The sequence below is a fragment of the Oryctolagus cuniculus genome, chromosome 4 (genome assembly GCF_051225735.1).
Source record: "Oryctolagus cuniculus isolate XC-2025 breed Fujian yellow rabbit chromosome 4, ASM5122573v1, whole genome shotgun sequence".
NCBI lineage: Eukaryota > Metazoa > Chordata > Mammalia > Lagomorpha > Leporidae > Oryctolagus > Oryctolagus cuniculus.
Window position 1 is genome coordinate 16997648 of NC_142870.1, and position 22590 is coordinate 17020237.

Here is a 22590-nt window from a genome sequence, read left to right on the forward strand (position 1 = left end):
AATGAATAAAATGCCAGTAATTGTCTTACAGCCTCTTTAGTTATGGGTAATACTCATTAAAACAGTGCCGGCGGGCCCGGAGGTAGCGATGGTGGTGGCCGCATCATCTTCACAGGTGCCCAGCGCAGGATGGTAGTGGAGGCGGTGGCCGCCTCAGAGGCGGCAGCAGTGTCTTTGGTGGCAGCGGCAGCAGAGCCCGCAGGTGGTATAAAATGGCAGATTTCGAGGAGTTGAGGGATCGCCAGTACAGTGTTGAATAGAAGCTGATGGGGCATCCTGATCTTGTTCCTGATTTTAAAGGGAATGCTTTCAGAGTTTCACGGTTAAAGTGGCTATGCCCTATTACATCCCTACCAGCAATGTATGGAGTGCTCCAGTGCTCCAGTTTCTCTGGGTCCTGGCTGGCATTTGGTGTGCAATTGAATATTGAATATTGAATATTGGTGTGGCCTTGAATATTATGTCTTTAGTAATGTTTTTCAATTTAGCTATTCTGAATGTGGTTTCTAGTTTTAGTTTTTTTTTTTTTTTCCTTTTTAAAGATTTTATTTACTTATTTGAAAGTCAGAGTTAGGGAAGTGGGGGAGGGAGAGAGAGAGAGATCTTCCATCTGCTGGTTCCCTCCCCAATTGGCTGCACCAATGAGAAGCCAGAAGAGTCTCCCATGTGGGTTCAGGGGCCCAAGGACTTGGGCTATCTTCTGCTTTCCCAAGCCATAGCAGAGTGCTGGATTGGAAGTGGAACAGCTGGGACTTGACTCGGTGCCCATAAGGGATGCTGACACTGCAGGCGGAGGCTTTACCCACTACACCACAGCGCCAGTCTGTTTAAAGGTTTCTGAACTACAAGTGTTACTAGGCTTTGCTGGATGGAATAAAAGTGGATGCAAGCATGGCTTCCTGATGAGGGCACTGCATTTGTTGTAGAGTGGCTGTAGCCCTGCGGTTCAGATTAAAATCCGAGAATTGCACACACACTGATATCCATGCACTCTTGAAGGACTTTCTGATTTATCCACAGTCAAATCCTTGATTTTCAGCATGGATGGTGGCTCCTCTCCTATGGAGCCTGACTTGGCTGCGGCTGGAATCCACACATTACCTTTCATTTCCATTACTTCTTAGTCACCATCTTCTCCTGCTGGTTCTATGCTGCTGCCAGCCACTAAGCCTGCATTTGAGATGCAGCAACCATTTCCCCCAATTCTGCACATCCTGATGTGCAGCTAAAAAACTTGCCCTTTTATGATGTCCTTGATGTTCTCGTCAAGCCCCCAAGTTTAGTTCAAAGCCGTATTCAATGATTTCAAGAGAAGCTTTTTATTTTTGCTTTGACACCTCAACAAGTTAGACAGATGTGCATATCCAGAGATTTTTTTTTGCCAGGTGCCAGGAGAGATTATACAGTCCAAGTTCAGCTGAGACTTTGCCTGGAAGAGGCTAACTGTCCTCAAGAAGAAAACTATCCCAATAGTCTGTGTATAAAAGTAAATGGGGAGCTGTTTCCTTTGTTTGGTTACATACCACCACCTAAAAATGGAATGGAACAGAAGCTCCCTGGATGGCCCTTGAATATTATGTCTTTAGTTAGGTTATCTTCAGCTGTGCCTAATCAGATTTCCATCTCTTGGGCATCAGAAATTGGAAAGAATTACTCCATGTCCATATATCACTGCAGCCTTGGCATTACAGAGATTAAAAATGAAAGCTATTCATTGGTTGAACTCTTTAATTAACACACAATTATTCTTAGGTGTTTAAATTTAACTGAAAAGTGATCCTGTTAAATATAAGAATGGGAATAAGAGAGGGAGGAGATGTACAGTTCGGCACATGCTCACTCAGACTTGCCCCTAATGGTAGAGCTAGAAATGTGCCAGGGGATTCCAATTCAATCCCATCCAGGTGGCGTGTACCAATGCCATATTACTTGTCTAAGTGATCAGTTTAAGTTCATAATTGATCAAAAATATAGGATTAAGTGTCAAAGGGGTTACATAAATAAGACCGGTGTCTGCAAATAATTGATAGATTAAAAAGGAGAGAATGATCCTATATGGGAAGCAGGATACACAGCAGACTCATAGAATGGCAAAAGCCCTAAACAGCACTCTGGCCTCAGAATCAGCCCTTAAGCCATTTGCAGCAGGCTAAAAAGCCCATGAGAGTTTCGCAGGCATGGAAAACCAAGACACTGTGGCAAAAAAAATGACCTAAATGAAAGATCTCTGTGAGTGAGATCCCAATGGAAAGAACGGGCCATCAAAGAAGGCAGTACCTTTCTCTGAAGGGAGGAGAGAACTTCCACTTTGACTATGGCCTTGTGTAAACAAGATTGGAGTTGCCATAGCCTTGGCAGCTCATGACAAGAGCCTTGGGTGATTACTGACGTCATAAATAAGAGTGTCAATTGTTAAATCAACAATGGGAGTCACTGTGCACCTGCTCTGCCCTTAATGTGTTGTACTATGAGAATTAATGGTAAAACTACTACTCAAATAGTACTCTATACTTTATGTGTCTTTGTGGGTGCAGTCCGTTGAAATCTTTACTTAGTATATACTAAGTTGATCTTTTGTATATAAAGATAATTGAAAATGAATCATGATGAAGAATGGGATGGGAGAGGGAGTGGGAGGTGGGATGGTTGCAGATAGGAGGGAGATTATGGGGTGAAAGCTGCTATAATCCATAAGTTATACTTTAGAATTTTTATTCATTAAATAAAAGTTGAAAAGAAAAAAAGAAAGGTATTAGAAACCCTGATCATTCCAGAGCACTAATTAAAGAAAAACTTACTGCAGATTTTGATAGTGAAATTGCTACAACTAGCCCTCGGGTGTCCTTGATATGATCTTTCGGGAAAATGTGGGTGAAAATCCAATGCTGGGCAATGACCTGTTCACATCTGCAGTGTTTTGATGCTGCCCTTTGTCTACAAATGAATGAAAAGAAGCCTACCTGGATTTGTCCTGTGTGTGGCAAGAAAGCTGCCTATGAAAGCCTAATATTAGATGGGCTTTGTATGGAAATTACCAATGACGGTTCTTTGTGGATGAAATCAGATTCCAAGGAGATGGCTTTTGGTGTCCAATGAGACTGAAGAAAGAAACTATGAAAGTATCCAGTACAAAAACAGAATGGTCAAGTGTTCTCAGTAAGCCTTGTCCATTGATTGTAGCCAGTGAGGTAAGCAAAAAGAAAGTGATGTTACTGACCTAACAATAGAAAGTTCTGATGAGGAGGAAGACCCTCCTGCCAGAAGGAAATGCATCTTTATGTCAGAAACACAAAGTAACCCAACCAAAGGGGTTCTACTGTATCAGCCACCTGTAAGAGTGCCCGGTTGATCCTACTGCTATTTTGCCTTCATTAACAGACTGCTTAGTACCATTCCACCACATGCCAATATCAAGCATGTCATCAGATTTGCCAGGAGAATAAAGAAGAAGTGATATTAATAATGAACTGCAGTGTGGAACATCTTCTGATGCTGTGCAACAATGAATACAAAATAAAACAAATAATCTGTCAAAAAAAAACTATGCTAATCATTAAAGTTCCTTGACTTACAGTTGCCACAATTCAGGTCTTAGAAATGTGTGTTCTACTTAATACTTTTGGTTGAATACTGTAATCAATACACAGTTATTCTCAGGTGTTGAAACTTAACTGAAAAGTGATCACTGTTAAATATAAGAGTGGGAGTAAGAGAGGGAAGAGATGTGCAATTCGGGACATGCTCAAGCTGACTTACCTCAAACGGTAGAGTTAGAAACATACCAGGGGATTCCAATTCAATCCCATCGAGGTGGCATGTACGAATGCCATCTCACTAGTCCGAGTGATCAATTTCTGTTCACAAGTGATCATAATGATAGGACTAAGAGTCAAAGGGATCACATAAACAAGACTAGTGTCTGCTAATACTAACCAATAGAATAAAAAAGGGAGAGAACGATCCAACATGGGAAGTGGGATACACAGCAGACTCATAGAATGGCAGATGTCCTGAACAGCACTCTGGCCTCAGAATCAGCCCTTAAGGCATTCGGATCTGGCTGAAAAGCCCATGAGAGTATTTCAGGCATGGAAAGCAATGCAATGGCCAGAGTTGGGCCAATCTGAAGCCAGGAGCCAGGAGCCAGGAGCTTCTTCTGGATCTCCTACTCAGGTGCAGGGGCCCAAGGACTTGGGTCATCCTTCACTGCTCTCCTAGGCCACAGCAGAAAGCAGGATTGGAGGTGGAGCAGCTGGGACTTGAACTGGTGCCCATATGGGATGCTGGCACTGTAGGCAGCGGCTTTACCTACTACGCCCCAGTGCTGGCCCCCTATTTTCTTTCTGTTCCTTCTCTTATCAAATCCATTAACAGGCTGACAACCCTTTATTCTCAAAAAAGGCATTTCTCTTTATTTCAGACTTGTTAGATATCTCACAGCCATAATCTCCATCACCATATGTCTGTATAGACAGTGGGCATTGATTAATGGCTGGAGGAATGACTATGTCTAGTGGCTTTATCTGCTAGTGTCAAAATGTTACAATTCATCTTCTTTGGAAGTACTAGATAATTCTTCAGTAGCTATCATTTTACAGGAAAAAATTAAGTTGGTTTCTTAAGTAAGTATATCAACTCTTTTACCACCTAAGATACAATATCTCTTGAATTTACTCCATGTAAACCCTATTTTGGAAACAGTTGAAACCCTGAGTTGCAACTTCATTGTAAAACTGTAATGGATGTGAGGTATTTAAATCCAAACCCAGGGCCGAGAGAAATTGAGTTGCTGAAATAGAAAGAGTGACTCTGTGGTATAGTGCCTCAGGGGAGTTTATACATACACATATTTGATGGACAGCTCTCTAACATGTCACAAATTAGGAACACTTGCCTACCTCCAGCATAAATCATCATTCTTGTGGAAACGTTTAAGTTACAATGTTCTCCCTTTTATTTTGAGTATACTGCACTGTGGTGCATTTTTTTGGTGTTATTTGCCTTCTTGTTTTGGAAAAAGCTTATTACCTGTGATAATGAAGACCTTTTAAGATCTCACATTGTTTTTTTGTGATGTCTTGCACTTTCCATGTCTACCATGTGCTACTCCTCTGCCTGGAGCACTTTCCCATCTCTGTCTTGCTACTCTACCTACTCTTAAAGGCCTAGATCAAATGCTACTACACTGAAGAAGACTTTCTCAATCTTTAGCAGCAAAATTAATTTCTTCCTTGCTTCTTCTTCCCTAGAAGGGAAGATTGCCTTGTCTAATTCATGGATCATGGTTTATCTAACCCAGAACATATTCTCAGAAAAGGTTTCTAGTCTTTTCTCATTGCAAGCACATTGAACGTAAAAATACTGTTTGACCTCATCCTCTCCACTGTTCCCAACAAACTGCCTGTTTGTCCTCAATAACTATTTTCTGAATTGTTATATTTTATAAATGTTCACAAATGAAAAAGCATTGCCTTACATGGCTTGCAAGAAAAAATTCTGTTGAGATAAAAATAGACACAGAAGTAGAACCGAGGCTGAAGGGCTCCTTCTTACACAATGAGGTTGTATCACTTGGGGTTTTTGGAAAGCCTCTCAGAATTTCCGCTTCCCAAACATCCTGCTGTTCTAGCATTTTGTCCACAAGCTAAAAGGCATCAGAATAGATTTTGATAAAACAGAATATTTTTAGGCATTGTAATCAGCCTGGCTTTGCCAAATTCTTGGCCATTGGTATGTGCTGCTGAGTAATGTCAGACGCTAACACGTACACACACTGACATTTACAAGGCACGAGATGGGCTCGGCCAAGTGCAGAAACAAATTCCCTTTTTGATTGGTTCATCAGAACTTCCTCAGATGCATTTATTGTTTGCTACCGGAGGAGCTGATGGGCTGCTGATGCTGTCTGGATTTCTTTCTTTCTTCTTTTTGTTAAAAATTGACAAATACTTTTTGATTTCTACTTGTTAAACTTCTTATTTGGTGAAGTGTAAAGCCTTTTTACTGTAATGTAATTTTGAAATATATTATCTCAAAAACTAAAAAAAAGAGAGAAGAAAGAAGGGTGGGAAGGAGAAAAGGGAAGGGAGTGAGGAATAGAATACCATTGTATTCTTAGAATTGTATCTGCAAAGCACATTTAATTTGTTAAAAACTAATTAAAATTCAAATATAAAAGAATTTGAAAAATAAATACAATATAGAAATTTTCAATCAAGCTAATGAACACATCCATGGCCTCATCAATTTATCATTTTCTTGGTGTGATGAAAATATAAAAAATGTATTTTTGAAATACATAATACTTTATTATTAATCATGGTCACCATGACATGTAATAGAGCACTAAAAATATTCCTACAATTCAACTAAAACTGTATATTCTAATCAACAATCAGCCTCTTCTTTTTCCTCTTTCCTCTCTTTCCCTGTGACCCCTCATTCCTGGCTTCAGCCTCTGGTAACCACATTTCCACTTTCTGATTCCCTGCATAAGACTTTTTAAGATTAGACATATGAGTGAGACTATGATGTTGTGTTCTTTTCTCTACTTTCCACTCTTTTCTTCTCTTGGAGGAATGCATCAGTATACAAGTGGTGGCTATTCTTGGATATTAGGCATTTTGAGGTTAAGTAATCAACTTTGTGAGGGGGCCCTGGGCTTTTCTGAATTGGAACTAGAAAAGTTACATATGGGACTAGTGTTTTATTAAAACTCTCTGGAGGCTGGTGCTGTGGTGTAGTGGGTAAAGCTGCTGTCTGCAATGCTGACATCCCATATGAGTGCCAGTTTGAGACCCGGCTGTTCCACTTCTGAATCAGCTCTCTGCTATGGCTTGGAAAAGCAGTAGAAGATGGACCAAGTTCTTGGCCTCCTACACCCACGTGGGCAACCCAGAAGAAGCTCCTGCCTCCTGGCTCCAGATCAGTACATTTCTGGCCATTGTGGCCATTTGGGGAGTGAACCAGTGGATGGAAGTCCTTTCTCTTTGTCTCTCTCTTTCTGCACTGTTTGTAACTTTACCACTCAAATAAAGAAATGAAATCTTTTTTTTTAAACTCTCTGGTGTGAGACTACAGGAATGAAGGCAAACAGGCTTCAACTCCAAAAGTGTTCTGAAAGATTTTAGAAAGTTCTAGATGAAAAAATCCAATAGGCTTCCTGTTTTATTTCTGAAACATACTATCTTTCACTTAAAAAAGATAAAAATCCATTGTTGGTGGGAATGAAAGCTAGTACAACCATTATGGAACATAGCATGGAGATTTCTCAGAAATCTGAAAATAGATCTACCATATGATCCAGCCATTCTACTCCCGGGAATCTACCCAAAGGAAGTGAAATCAGGACATGAAAGTTATCAGTAGCTAAGATACGGAATCAGCCTAGATGTCCCAGCAGCTGATGGCTGGATAAAAAAATTGTGGTACATACATGATAGAATACTACTCAGCTGTAAAACAGAATGAAATCCTATCTTTTGCAACAAAATGAATGCAGTTGTAAACCATTATGCTTAGTGAAATAAGCCAGTTCCTGAAAGACAAATATCATATGTTTTCTCTGATTTGTGGTAACTAATATGCAGAGTACAAAAAATACAATGCACATGAGTGAAATTGACATTTTCAGATTTGATTATTGTTTATAGCCCTTGTCTGTACTTTTGAGGAACAGTGGTTTTAATATGTACTACCTGTTGAATTCTTTTTTTAGTGAAGGGCTAGACTTATGATTATAAAGTAAATTGAAAGTATGTCATTGTAAAAATCAAAAGAAAATTAAGAAAGGGAGGAGGAGAGGGGGAGTAAGTAAAGAGGGTAGAGTGGGAAATATCATTATGCTCTTAAAGCTGTATATATGAAATATATAAAATTTGCTCATTTTATATAAATGGAAAATAAAAAAGGATGAAAAGAAAGTACTATTTTATTTTTGCGCTTCATAAAACATGAGCTTCTATTTAGTAACTCCTGGAATTTCAATGCCTTTCAGATGGAGAAACATAACCTAAAAGTAGAAATTAGGGTTCTCTGTGTGCGTGTGTGTGTGTGTGTGTGTGTGTATGAATGTGTTTGAAAGACTGACCATTTTTCTAGATAATAATGGTTAAAATAAAGGCTTATAAACAATAAATAGAATAACAGACCAAATTCTATTTCCAAAAGAGTGTTGTTTTATAAGAGTGTCTTTTAACATTATGGAGTTAATTCTGTGAGGTTTGTGAGTAGTCACCCCTGGAGATGAAGTCACTGCTGAGAATTCACTCCATCTACTTCAAGGTTGATATGAGATTTACAAGTTACTGGGTACTGTTCTCCCTTCAGATGCCACAATAGCACCAATTGCACCCTTTCATCAATGTTGCTGAGCATGTTAATGTTTCTGCTCCCATATGGGCCTGGAGTTGGTGTGAACCTAGGAGATGCTGAGTGATTTATTCTGGGCATATGCAGGGAAGCACATACTTTTTTTTTTTTTAAACTTTTATTTAATGCATATAAATTTCCAAAGTACGACTTATGGATTACAATGGCTTCCCCCCCATACCGTCCCTCCCACCCACAACCCTCCCCTTTCCCACTCCCTCTGCCCTTCCATTCACATCAAGATTCATTTTTGATTATCTTAATATACAGAAGATCAGCTTAGTATACATTAAGTATGGATTTCAACAGTTTGCTCCCACACAGAAACATAAAGTGAAAAATAATAGATGATTTTTTTTTAAATGATGATGAAATCAGAGCAGACCTATTGTCATGTTTAATCCCAGTGAGAGTCAAGTTGGGAATTGATAATTTCTTTTTTTTTTTTTTTTTTTTTTTTTACAGAGGATCAGTTTAGTATGCATTAAGTAAGGATTTCAACAGTTTGCACCCCCATAGAAACACAAAGTGAAATATATTGTTTGAGTACTCGTTATAGCATTAAATCTCAATGTACAGCACATTAAGGATAGAGATCCTACATGAGGAGTAAGTGCACAGTGACTCCTGTTGTTGACTTTACCAATTGACACTCCTGTCTATGGCATCAGTAATCTCCCTATGCTCCAGTCATGAGTTTCCAAGGCTATGGAAGCCCTCTGAGTTCTCCGACTCTTATCTTGTTTAGACAAGGTCATAGTCAAAGTGGAGGTTCTCTCCTCCCTTCAGAGAAAGGTACCTCCTTCTTTGAAGACCTGTTCTTTCCACTGGGATCTCACTCACAGAGATCTTTTGCCAGAGTGTCTTGGCTTTCCATGCCTGAAATACTCTCATGGGCTTTTCAGCCAGCTCCGAATGCCTTTAGGGCTGATTCTGAGGCCAGAGTGCTATTTAGGACATCTGCCATTCTATGAGTCTGCTGAGTATCTCACTTCCCATGTTGGATCACTCTCCCCTTTATTTACTCCATCAGTTAGCGTTAGCAGGTACTAGACTTGTCTATGTGCTCCCTTTGACTCCCAGTCCCTCCACCATGACCAACTGTGAACTGAAACTGATCACCTGGAACAGTGAGGGAAGCACATACTTTAAGAATGTAGGCACTAAGGATTCTGGAAACATTTGAGTAACCTTCTACCTCTGAACCATAAGAACCACTATTGCTAAGTTCAGAAGTCACTGCTGTGCCACTGAGGCTGTAATAATCCCATTTAGCTGCCAACCACCAATGGAGAAAGATGGGCTCATTGTGCACAGGGCACACTTGCTCATACCTGCACCACATCTCCTGGTCTCTGCTGTGGCTCCTTTTGCTAAGACATTGGGACAATCATGGCTGCACAGGTCACATTGCAACAACACAGCCTTCCATTTTATAGTGTCTTCTACGTTCTTTCTTTGTCTCATACTCATTGTCTTTAAAAATAACTCCATAAAGCATGCAGATTTGTGTGTATCTCTTATCTCTCTTTGTTCCCCATCAAAGAATTACATGTAGTGGAGATATTTGCCCAAGAACATAGGGCCAGCAAAAGACAGGGTTGAGAGAGGTCCCCATATTACTGACTGTGGGGAGCAGCTCGGACTAGACTGTTACTGGAATTAAGACTTATTCTATGCATCTGCTCTCCCACAATATGGCGCTGGGAGAGAAGTAAACAGCTTCCGCACAGCTGCCTCCAGTTCAACCAATAAACTGTAGGACTTGCTCCTGATTGGAGAGCGGTGTGCTCGGCGTGTGGGCAGCCGAGTTAGGATTGGCGGAGGAGGACTATAAAGGAGGAGAGAGACGGCATGCACCAGGAACATCTAAGGGGAACATCTAGCTGAAGGAACACCTGTGCAGCCCCCGAGAAAGCCGGCCGGCGGTGTGCCGCTCCCCTGCGGAAGTGGGGAATGTGGCCAGGGGGAACTGCCCTTCCACGGAGGTGGAAGGGATAGTAGCCAACCCCGGGAAGAACCAGCAGCAAACCCGGGGAGGGCCGAGCAGACGAAAGAACAGCGCAGGGTTTAGTGTCGTTCCTCCACGAAGAGGGGGAGCGACACTGACAGCTAATTTTTGTGTTCTGGGCTCTGTGTGTGGGTACTGAGTACCCAAACCAGGTAAGGTCTGTCTCTATATGGCTGCACACCTGTAAGCCATGAGTCTAATAGAAAATGCTTGTGTTTTGTTTTCTTTCTTTTCTATTTTTTTTCCTTTGGAGAGAGGAAGGAAAACACATACTTACATTGCAAGAGGGAGAATTTCCAAGAAATGACAATAGAAGAAGCTTCAAGACTATTGTATGGCATTTCTAAGTTTCTAAGATATGTTGAAAACCAGGCTTACACACATAAATGAGAAATATGTTGTAAGGACATTGCAATCCAGATAAGTCTCAGTCTAGTAAAACACACTTTACTGAAATAACAGGTGTTTATTTGTTTTTGAGCTCTCATGAGGGTTGATAATTCACTCTCTTAATGCTAGGTTGACCAGATAAGTAGACTAATGGTGCTACTTCCAGTTATTTTGATTTTCTGTTTGTTTAGCTTTGTAAGAAGGGAGTGATTTTGCTTTGGGACAACTAGTCTATTTACTGACAAGCAGGCACTGAGAAATAATAGATTAAAAGTTGGGGGCCGGCGCCATGGCTCAATAGGCTAATTCTCCACCTAGCGGCGCCGGCACACCAGGTTCCAGTCCCGGTCAGGGCGCCGGATCCTGTCCCAGTTGCCCCTCTTCCAGGCCAGCTCTCTGCTGTGGCCCGGGAGTGCAGTGGAGGATGGCCCAAGTGCTTGGGCCCTGCACCCCATGGGAGACCAGGAGAAGCACCTGGCTCCTGCCTTTGGATCAGCGCGGTGCACCGGCCGCAGTGTGCCAGCCGTGGCAGCCATTGGAGGGTGAACCAACGGCAAAAGGAAGACTTTTCTCTCTGTCTCTCTCTCACTATCCACTCTGCCTGTCAAATAAAAAAGTTGGTTTCAGGGCTCAAAAATACCCATTAGAGATTTTAAAAAATTGAGTGGCAACCAGAGACTAAGTCAGTTGTTTTTACTCATGGTGAGTTTTATTTTCTGTTCTTTTTTATTTTCCAATTTCTTGTCTGTGAACTAAGCTTTTCTTTTTTTATTTTGGTAGCACATTAAACTTTTAATATTTCACTACTCAGAAAACACTACATTCAGTTATGTACTTGATAACACAGCTTCAGTGAATGACAGCCCACCACATAGAACCCCGGTCATCCGGGAAATTTTTTTTTTTTTTAATTTTACCATCAACTTTACTTTTTTAACTTTTATTCAATGAATATAAATTTCCAAAGTACAGCTTTTGGATTGCAATAGCTTTTCCTCCCCCATAACTTCCCTCCCACCTACAACCCTCCCCTCTCCCGCTCCCTTTACCCTTCCATTCACATCAAGATTCATTTTCAATTCTCTTAGAAGATCAATTTAGCATATATTAAATAAAGATTTCAACAGTTTGCTCCCACACAGAAACATAAAGTGTAAAATACTGTTTGAGTACTAATTATAGCATTATTTCACAATGTACAACACATTAAGGACAGAGATCCTACATGAGGAGTAAGTGCACAGTGACTCCTTATTGTTGTTGTTGACTTAACAAATTGACACTCTTGTTTATGGAGTCAGTAATCACCCTAGGCTCTTGTCATGAGTTGCCAAGGCTATGGAGAGCTTTTGAGACTCTGATCTTATTTAGACAAGGTCATAGTCAAAGTGGAAGTTCTCTCCTCCCTTCAGAGAAAGGAACCTCCTTCTTTGATGACCTGTTCTTTCCACTGGGATCTGACTTGCAGAGATTTTTCATATAGGTCTTTTTTTTTTGTCAGAGTGCCTTGGCTTTCCATGCCTAAAATACTCTCATGGGCTCTTCAGCCAGATCTGAGTGCCTTAAAGGCTGATTCTGAGGCCAGAGTGCTGTTTAGGACATCTGCCATTCTATGAGTCTGCTGTGTATCCTGCTTCCCGTATTGGATCATTCTCTCCATTTTTTATTCTACCAGTTATGAACTAAGCTTTTCTTAAATATTTTGCATACGGTGGTCCTGAAAAAATACATGGAGGTTAAAAGTAGACTTTTAATTTTATCTAAATAAGTCTTAATTTATAACATCAATTTTGTTCTTAATCAACTGCAGCTTTCAGACTCCCAATTTAAAAAGGAAAAGAAAAATTTAGTTTTCTACTTCTAAAATAATCCACAGTAGTATTTTTAATTATTATATGGTACATATTCCTATATCAATCTTCTAAGGCAGTCATTCTAAGCTCAACAATGTCATTTTGAACAATAGATATTTTTTACTAGCAACAGCCATGATGATGGCATTTTCAGAATCACTTAAGACGATTACATAGATTTTACAGGAAGCCAACAGCTCTTAGAAGTTCTAAGTAATGACTGCATCAGGATTTCCCTACGTCATGATGAACAATAGATCTTAATATTCCTTGAAGTCTCTAAGCACAGTGAATTCGAAAAAATCAGCTGAAGGGTTGTTTTTAACCTAATATTTTAGGCTAGGGTGTATTTCTTTGGCAAAAATTCTTTAACTTTTCTTAAGAGGGACTTGTTTTTGTTCACAATCTGACACCAATGATCTGTGTGGAGCTAGGAGCGTCACTTATCTTCTGTAAGACTTTGTTTCCAAACAACAAAAAAAAAGACTTTGGCCTAGTAAATATCTATGGCCATTTCCATAGTTATTGAGTTATTCTATTAAGCTGTTTACATTGTGAATTTTTAAAAAAATTTGTATTTGAAAGGCAGAATTACAGAGAGAGGGAGGGAAGGAGAAACACACACACACACGCAGAGAGAGAGAGAGAGAGAGAAAGAGAGAGAAAGAGAGAGAGATGAGAGGTAGATAGTCCATCTACTGGTTCACTCTCCAAATGGCTGTAATGGCTGGGTCTGGACCAGGCCAAAGCCAGGAGCCAGAAGCCAGGAGCTTTTTCTGGGTCTCCTACATAGATGGCAGCTGCCCAAGTACTTGGATCATCTTCTGCTGCTTTTCCCAGGCACATCAACAGGGAACTGGCTCAGAAGAGGAGCAGCTGTAACTCAAATTGGTGTATGTATGGGATGATGGCATCATGGGTGGCAGCTTAACCCACTACACCACAATGCCAGCCCCTATACTGTGATGTTCCACACAATGACCATGTGATAGATAATATGATAGATTAACTTGACCTTGCAGCCAAAGATTAAATTTTTCAAGGGAAACTAATTTCATACATACTTAGATGTTTTACTTTTTCTCAAGCTCATTCTGTAAGATTTTCATGTGCTTCTTTCTTGTTAATTCCTAAATACATAATTTTATTTCTTTTTTTCCCTAAAAAGAAATTACTTATTTATTTGAAAATAGAGTGGCACAGAGAAAGGGAGAGTCAGAGAGAGAAAGAGACCTTCCTTTTTTTTTTAACTTTTATTTAATGAATATAAATTTCCAAAGTACAGCTTATGGATTACAATGGCTTCCCCCCCCATAACGTCCCTCCCACCCGCAACCCTCCCCTCTCCCACTCCCTCTCCCCTTCCATTCACATCAAGATTCATTTTCGATTTGAAAGAGACCTTCCATTTGCTGGTTCATTCCCCAAATGACTTCAGCAGCTGTGGGTTGTCCTCGTTGAAGCCAGGAGCCAGGAACTCCAATGGAGTCTCCCATGTGGGTGGCAGGGCCAAGTATTTGGGCCATTTTGGCTGCTTTTCCAAGCACATTAGCAGGAAGCTACATCAGAAGTAGAGCACCTGAGACTTGAAGCAACCCTCTGATATGGGATACTCACATTGCCAGTGGCATCTTAATGTGCTGCATTGTGTGCAATAATAATTATATTTTTTCACAGTGTTATGAAAACTGTGGTTCAAAATACATTGTGTATTTCTGAAATGTTTGTTTGGCTAGTAGTCCTTTATACCTTAAGGTGAGCATGGGCTATCTACTTTCTGGCAAAACAATGATCAAGAGTAGTTAATAGCGGTGATACAACAAATGACTTCACAACCAATTACTTTTATTTTTATTTCTCAAATGATTGTTTTGGTGTGTAAATAAATGATTTGCTGTCCTTTTAGAGATTATACCAGTATTTGGAAGAGAATTACAGTGTTACACAGCCATAGAAGCACCATTGCAATTCTTGTGAGACATAGTATCTCTCTCTGGTTCTATTCACTAATTTCTTAGTAGGTTGATCAGTTAAAGTATGTTGGCTGACAGCCATATTTTCTTAGGCTTCAATTTAAATGTTCATTTTGCTCCTGAAATTACGATCCTCTTGTGCTGGCATCAAGGTACATGTCATGGCAAGATTGCATCTTTAGTGGGTCATGTTCTGAAGATCAAGTTCAAGGTGACCAAAGACTTTTTGAATGGATTCTTAAACTTTTAAAAAGATGACATGGCTGTGAGGAATTTTGTGTGGAATTTTGGATGTGTCTTATATGCCACAAAACAGACTTGTGCTATCGAGTGATCTTTCAGTGGACTCTGGAGGGGAGCCTCATGGATCCTCCAAACTTGAAATTATTTCAACTTTCTGTATCTCAGCTTCCTCCTCCCAAAACATGGGTTAACAATTATATCTACCTCATATATTCTTTTTTAAAGATTTTTATTTTACTTACTTGTTTGAAAGAGAGAAAGAGAAAGAGAAAGAGAGAGAGAGAGAGAGAGCGCCTTCCATTTCCTGGTTCACTCCCCAAATGGCCACACATGCCAGAGCTGAGCTGATCCATGTCTAGAACCAGGAGCTTCTTCTGAGTCTCCCATGTGGGTACAGGGGGCCAAGAACTTGGGTCATCCTCTGCTGCTTTCCCAGGTACATTATCAGGGAGCTGGATCAATGTGAAGCAGCCAAGACTCAAAGTGGTGCCCATATGGGATGCCAGTCCTGCAGCCCAGGGCTTTAATCCACTGCGCCACAGCACCAGATCCTACCCCATACATTCTTGTGAGAATTGAATGAGTTAATATGAATGTGGCACAATGTTCACAACATACAAAGATTGTGCTATTATAATTACAATATAATGATCATTATTTTTATTGTTGAGAAGAAAATCATCTTGTTTGTAATGGAGGCATAGACTTATAGGGTCTTAAAGTTCCAAGGACTATTTTCAAAAGTTCCTTACAATTTTATTTTATTTGAATGAGGAGAGAGAGAGAGAGAGAGAGAGAGAGAGAGAGAGAGAGAGACTCCCATCTACTGGTTCCCTCCCCAAATCCCCTCAATAGCTCGGGGCTAGACTAGGGCAAAAGCCAAGAGAAGGGAACTGCATCAGGGCCTCTGACATGGGTGGCAGGGACCTACCTACTTGAGCCATCACCTGCTGCCTTCCAGGGTGGGACTTGCACCCAGGCATTCCCATATGAGATGGGGCATTTCAAGCTGCATCTTAATTACTATGTCAAATGCTTACCTCTCAAGCAATCTTTAAGGGTTGTTAGTCTAACTTCTTGGCCAATGCCTGAATCTGTTACAATAGCTATGTTAGGAAGTAGAGCAAATTTAGAGAGCCAGTTGTAGCCCATCATGGGTTAGCTGAATGACCTGCTTCAGGAATTTAAAATACCACATCTCTGGTCTGATAATATCACCATGTGTATCATGTCTATGATACAAGATTTATCAAAAATACAGATCAATTTTCTTCAATATAGATCATTTAGTGGGATACACATTTTAATAGTTTCAGTAATATGAACAATTCAGCTGTTCTTCAAGTTTTTGGAGAAAGCAAACTATAAAATGGAAATTTTGTAAAATTGCTAGGGAACAAAGCAGTAGTATTTCAAACAATCACAGTCTGTCTCTGACAACAGAATAAGGAATTGCTTTTTAAATGTAGGTTTGTGTCCTATATTTGATAATTCTGCATGTTTTCTCAGAAGATGGAATATTTCTTTCCATTTTTATGTTTCCAGTTCATGAATTTTGTGCCCATAATCCTTTTGATTTCCCAGAATTTTCTTTTAAGAAGTCATATATTGCAGCAATAATCCTTGAACCTCACAAAATCCTCTAAAAATAACTTAAGAGTTGAGCCCACGTGGTCTAATACTTGAAGGAACTTGGTTTAAGAACAGCATAACTGTCAAATAAAGAACTTACTTCAATATTCAAAGCTCATTTATATAGGCATATATTAAGGTACTTAAAGAAGTTAGTGGCCAATGGAATTAAGATTATTTTACTGCAAAAAAAAAAATGGAAATCCATGAATAGCTTTTCCCATAATATGTACAGCATTTCCATGAAAAGTTTGAATTCCCTGTGTGTGTGTGTGTGTCCACAAGCAGGCTTATACTTCTGTTACCTAGGGGAATTTTGGCTCCAAAATTTTCACAATGATATAACATGAGAATCCATTTTAAACCATTAATGGTGTGGGGGTATTGTGGCTGGAGAAGCTAACTTAATGTTCACCTGTGGATGTTTTCTTTGAGGACTGAATACAGCTATTTGTTTTCTCCACACAGGATCATGCAAAGCAACTTTAATATGTATTTCTATTACCACCCATTGCTTGGAAAGTTTTAAAGTCTTTATGTGCAAACCACAATTAAATTCCTCCTAGACTCAAAGAAGCTGATGGGGCAGGTGGGGCTATATTCTACATGCTCACAGATGAGTATGTTGGGTTTGGTGTGGTTCAGCCCCTGGACTGCAGTCCAAGAATCAGAAGGGGATGAAGTGGGTGCCCTGACCTGGGACCTGGAGAACAACTCTAAGCTGGGCCCCTTTCCCCCTTACACTTTCTCCCCCAGGTCCTAGGAACCCCCAATATCTGGGCATTGCCTTGACTTTGGTTTTCCCCTTCTTTCTCATTGGAAGCATCAGCCACATGTGCACACTCTACACTCCATGGCCACGGCCACAGCAGTCTTTCATCTTCTGGATGGACCTTCCCCTTACTGATGCTCATGCTGCTCAAAGGCATCACTTGGTTCTGTTTTTTCTTTTATTTAAAAGGTAGAGCCACAGAGAGAGGAGAGACAGCGAGAGAGAGAAAGAACAAGCGAGCGAGAGCAAAGAGGGGAGAGGAGAAAGGAGAAAGGAGGGAGGAGGGAGAGGAGAGAGAGATCTTTTATCTGCTGGTTTACTCCACAAGTGACAACTCAACATCCAGGGCTGCCATGACTGGGCCAGGCTGAAGCCAGGAGCTTGGAGTGTCATCCGGTCTCCCTGTGGGTGCAGGGGCATAGGTACTTGGACCATCTTCCACTTCTTTCCCACGCACACTGGCAGGGAGCTGGATCAGAAGCAGAGCAGCTGGGTCCTGAAACAGCACCCCTAAGGGATGCCAATGTTGCAGGCGGAGGCCTAACCCCCTACGCCACAAGGCCAGACCCTGTGTTTGCTTCTTTATTGCAACTGATGATTTATTTCTAGTTATTTATATTTTATTTTTTTGATTTTTTTTCTTAAGTATTTTTTTACTTTTATCTTTTATTTAATGAATATAAATTTCCAAAGTACAGCTTATGGATTACAATGGCTTCCCCCCCCATAACGTCCCTCCCACCTGCAACCCTCCCCTTTCCCACTCCCTCTCCCCTTCCATTCACATCAGGATTCATTTTCGATTATCTTTATATACAGAAGATCAGTTTAGCATACATTAAGTAAAGATTTCAACAGTTTGCTCCCACACAGAAACATAAAGTGAAAAATACTGTTTGAGTACTAGTTATAGCATTAAATCTCAATGTACAGCACACTAAGGACAGAGATCCTACATGAGGAGTAAGTGCACAGTGACTCCTGTTGTTGACTTAACAAATTGACACTCTTGTTTATGGCATCTATTACTATCACCCTAGGCTCTTGTCATGAGCTGCCAAGGCTATGGAAGCCCCCTGAGTTCACTGACTCTGATCATTTTTAGACAAGGCCATGGTCAAAGTGGAAGTTCTCTTCTCCCTTCAGAGAAATGTACCTCCTTCTTTTATGACCCGTTCTTTCCACTGGGATCTCACTTGCGGAGATCTTTCATTTAGGTTTTTTTTTCCCCCAGAGTGTCTTGGCTTTCCATACCTGAAATACTCTCATGGGCTTTTCAGCTGGATCCGCATGCCTTAAGGGCTGATTCTGAGGCCAGAGTGCTGTTTAGGACATTTGCCATTCTATGGGTCTGCTGTGTATCTCACTTCCCATGTTGGATCGTTCTCTCCCTTTTTTGTTCTATCAGCTAGTATTTTCAGACACTATTCTTGTTTATGTGATCCCTTAGGTTCTTAGTCCTATCATTATGATCAATTGTGAACAGAACTTGATCACTGGGACTAGTGAGATGGCATTGGTACATGCCACCTTGATGGGATTGAATTGGAATCCCCTGGTATGTTTCTTTTTTTTTTTTAACTTTTATTTAATGAATATAGATTTCCAAAATACAGCTTATTGGCTCCCCCCCCCATGACTTCCCTCCCACCTGCAACCCTTCCCTTTCCCACTTCCTCTCCCCTTCCATTCATATCAAGATTCATTTTCAATTTTCTATATATACAGAAGATCAGTTTAGTATACATTAAGATTTCAACAGTTTGCACCCACATAGAAACACAAAGTGAAAAATACTGTTTGAGTACTCGTTATAGCATTAAATTTCAATGTACAGCACATTAAGGACAGAGATCTCACATGAGGAGTAAGTGCACAGTGACTCCTGTTGTTGACTTTACAAATTGACACTCCTGTCTATGGCATCAGTAATCTCCCTATGCTCCAGTCATGAGTTCCCAAGGCTATGGAAGCCTTTTGAGTTCTCCGAGTCTTATCTTGTTTAGACAAGGTCATAGTCAAAGTGGAAGTTCTCTCCTCCCTTCAGAGAAAGGTACCTCCTTCTTTGAAGACCTGTTCTTTCCACTAGGATCTCACTCGTGGAGATCTTTCATTTAGGTGTTTTTTTTTTTTTTCTTTCTTTTTTTTTTTTTTTTTTTTTTTTTTTTTTGCCAGAGTGTCTTGACTTTCCATGCCTGAAATACTCTCATGGGCTTTTCAGCCAGATCCGAATGCCTTTAGGGCTGATTCTGAGGCCAGAGTGCTGTTTAGGACATCTGCCATTCTATGAGTCTGCTGTGTATCTCGCTTCCCATGCAACTGATGATTGACTCAGGATTCTGATTCCACTTTGTGCTCCTGCCAATCCTATTTTCATAGAGCAGCTGGAGTGATCTTTTGTGATAAGCTCAAAGTTGTTCCGTAGTTCCTCTTCCTACTTGGAATAAAATCCTGCACCTGGTGTGGCTTATCAAGCCGTCCATCTTTGGCCAGGTCTGGCTCTCAGAACTCCCTGCTTGCTTTTCTTCCTTCCCCTCTACTCCTGACAAATGAGCCTTAATTGTGGACCTGCGGTGTGTCCAGACTGCAAACCCCTCTCAGGAGCTTTGCCTTAAATCTGCAGGTGTGTCTGGAATACTCCCCACAGATCTGCATGGAGATAGATTGAAATTAATTTTTAGACTGGCCATAGCTTAATATAATCTCTTCTTAAACTGCTTGATATAAAATAGTCCTTCAGCCATTTTAAAATCAGATCGTCTTATTCTGATTTCCTTTAAAACTATTTGTTTTCTGTTTTCTTCCTCCCTACTAGCAAGTACCATAGTGAGCATAGAGCTTCCATAGCTTAGTGATCACCACATCCAGGGACAAGTGGTTCTCTGCCTGCTTTTGCTACCCACAGCACCCACCCTGCTTTCTCTCTGTTCCGAAAAGGCAGGGTTCATCCAATGGCAAGGAACACTGACCCTGAAGCCAGACAGCCAGGCTCAAGTCCAGACTTTGCCGTTTACTGGCTATGTGACTATAGAGAAGCAAACTCCTCAGAACTTCAGTTTCCCCTTTTGTAAAATAGGTAGGCTTAATAGTAATAGCTACCTCCATGGAGTTATTGAGGCAATTAAGAATGTAGAAACATGTTAACAATGATAAAGCACACAGATCACAGCCTGTCACATCAAAAGCCCCATAGATGTGTCAGTTGTCCTTAGTGTGGGGCATGCGTATATAAATTTTATATTCATAGAGTTTTGGTATATGTATTATATAGGTAACATACAGTTACATTTATAAGCTCTTAGATTTCTATTTACATTACATACAGTGTTACCTGTTTTTTTAATTCTATTGTCTAGCAGAGTGGCAAATAAAATGCGTTCCAAGATTTTGTGAAATGCCATAAACTAAACGGCATCTGCTTCTTTCTCACCTGGTTCAATTACAAGATTCAACCAAGTTCTCTTGCTGGTACCAGAACATGTGCCCCAGTCAGCCACTATTCTAGTACCTGCTGTTACCACAAGCATCCTGAAGGTGGCAGTGGAGACTTAAGGTTTGGAAAATGCTTCACCGTTCTTGCACACTCGAGGGTAGAATTTGAAAAGTTACTTCGAGGACCTGTTTTTATATCTTAAAAATTGTTTTTCATTATTATTGTGAGACGGGGTGGGTGGAATGTCGGGAAGCTGATCAAATGCAAGTAATATGCGGGAAACGGCAGCGCACTGTTATTCATTAACAACTCAGGCACAGTGGGAACATTGGAGCATTCCTAAGGAATTGCTGATGAGGTGAGCTGAGGGCAGGGAGCTTGCAGAAAGGGGCTTGGGCTTGCGTGGGGGCTACCTCCGAGCTCCAGGACTCCTTGATCTGTGGGGAGGGGCGCAGCCAGAGCGGGACAGAGCTGAGGGCTCGAAAGCACATTCTCTGTGTGTCTTCTAGAGATCTGGAGAGTCATAATATATCTGAAAGCAGACTAGAAATATCCTTAAGGATTAGAGTAGTCGCCCTCTGCAACTATATCTGAAATAATTTATATCGACCGCCAGATGGCAGTATTGCACCACAAAAGGTGTACAGGGCCAGGCCCTGCTTCTAAACTCTCAAATCTAGCCCCAAAAGTCATGTGTGCTTCCCATGTTTCTGGAATGTTGGGAATTAGACTTATAAGGAGCAATTGCTCTTTACTGGCACCCTTCCTATACACAGAGAATACATTTTTGTCAAAGCAGATGCTTATTGTCTTGGAAAATAGATCCCTAAAAGTTGAATTATAAAACAAAACAAAACAAAACCAGTTGAATTGTTCATGACTATATGCTTTCTGATTGAAGATTCTCAGTGAAAAAATGAATCAGCTTGTGAGCTACAATGTAATATTCCTAAGGTCAGACTATGTCAACTGTTGCCAAATTTCAGAACAAAATAAAACACAAAGATTTTTAGTTTAGAATTCACTTTTTAAAAATTTGTAGCATATGGGGTTTTCTAAAAGCACAAAACAAATGGTTTTAAAAACCAGATTTTATATAGTTTACATAGCCTATAACCATTTTTGTCTAAAATTGCACTCTGTAAATGCATTTATGTGGTTGAAGAGCTTGAAATGTGATTATCACGTAAGATGATGTGTGAAGCACACGCTTCCCACATGGCAGGAATTATAATAAATAGGAGTGGTGGCTCCATTTGTTAAGAATAAATAGCTTGGAGATAAGCGTTAAGATCGATTGCTAAGGGGTTCCAGCAGAGGCCAAACTGTAGAAGATCCGAGAATGATCTGCCTCCTGGGCTCTCCCCTTCAGGAGATACTGTAGATGAAAGTGTTCAGCAATTAATCACAGACAGCTTTCCAGAAGGGCAGCTCAATGTCGGTCTATCTTACTCAACCTGGATTGAGTCTGTAGCACACGTTTTAAATACCATGTCTGGGGAAGGTTTGGCTGGCACCTACTTAGTCTCTCCCTTATTAGATAGCTTCAGAATGGTAGACTTCTCAGTAGTCACAGTGACACTGTAGTTTCAAGGCACCAATTTTCTGGTAAAGACGTAAGAGGCCAAATTTGAAGCCGCATTACTTTTTGTTTCCTGAAATCGATGGATTACTTCTATCCCTTAAAAGCAGCCTTAATGGCTAGGATCATCTCACCATCTTCTGTTCTCGACTCCACTCTCCTCCTGGTGGTCATGGATGTAGTGAATTCTTTAATTAAATGAAATCTCTGGTACAGATCAATCAGCACTCATGTCATTCATCAAGTGTTACTACTTCTCTTCTTTTCTGCCATCCCCATTTTGAAGAGTTTCATTGTACTTCTGACAGGTATGGCACATGAATTCATTTCA

General features: G+C 40.5%; 1 pseudogene; it reads left to right on the top strand.

The window, feature by feature from the left end:
• Positions 1–212: 212 nt before the first annotated feature.
• Positions 213–3506, top strand: LOC100352342 (E3 SUMO-protein ligase PIAS2-like; annotated as a pseudogene).
• Positions 3507–22590: the final 19084 nt, after the last annotated feature.